Source organism: Cebus imitator, unplaced genomic scaffold (genome assembly GCF_001604975.1).
Source record: "Cebus imitator isolate Cc_AM_T3 unplaced genomic scaffold, Cebus_imitator-1.0 Scaffold93, whole genome shotgun sequence".
NCBI classification, from domain to species: Eukaryota; Metazoa; Chordata; class Mammalia; order Primates; family Cebidae; genus Cebus; species Cebus imitator.
Genome location: NW_016107408.1, coordinates 5164346 through 5165246, shown reverse-complemented (window position 1 = coordinate 5165246; position 901 = coordinate 5164346).

The following is a 901-nucleotide window of genomic DNA, read 5'->3' as shown; positions in this document are numbered from 1 at the left end:
TCGTGCTCCCCAGAAATACCACTTCTCTCCCTGTCAGTGTCCGTGCCGCCCGCCTGGACCGTCCACCGCCCAAATCAAACATCAGCGAGGCCTGCCCGGCCAGCCTGGGGCATCTCCCGCCCGCCCGCCCCGTGTTTCCGAGCCCCTTTGCTCTACTTTATCTTTTTTCTCTTTCTTTAAAAAAAATCTAGTCTGAGTGGTAGTTCTAAATTTTAATTAAAAAAAAAAAATCACTCAGTCCTAATTGTCTTATTGCTGTTTCCTAGCCGGAATGTGAGCTCCAGGAGGGCACCAGCTCCCTGCTGTATCCCCAGCACCCAGAACGTGGCACATCGTGTGAACCCCATGAGTATTGATAAAATGAATTCTGTGGGAATGTGTTTTTGAAAGGTGAGCTGTGGTAGAGCTGAGTTTTAGGGAACGCTAGGCTCTTTTTACATGTCAGCCTATGAGCAAACTCCCCGCCGAGCACGTGTGTGTAATGCCTTATACCCAGCTGCTCTGCAGGACAAATACCAGATGGGAGGAGAAGGAGGCAGGTCACCGAAAGAAATGTTTCCAAAACGTCGAACATCATCCCCCGCCCCCCAGCTTTATGGAGCAAGATGGTGGTTTTTTTCCAGCCAGGAGAGAGGGGGAGCCTGGGGAGGTAGGAAGAGAATTCAGAGAACTGCCGGCGAACTAGAGCCTTTTCATAGGCTGTTAAGGGATGAACTCCAGACAAGCTCTAATTCTGAAAAAGATTCAAAATAGAGCGCAGTGTTTGAAAACAGCTAAACCTTAGTTAAGTTACTTTGTTGAAAGGCAATGTGGTTAAGTGAAAACAGACCTAAATAAATGCTCGTAATTATTAGTAATGCTAGCGGTGGTTTCTTTCTTTCTTTTTTTTTTTTTTGAGACG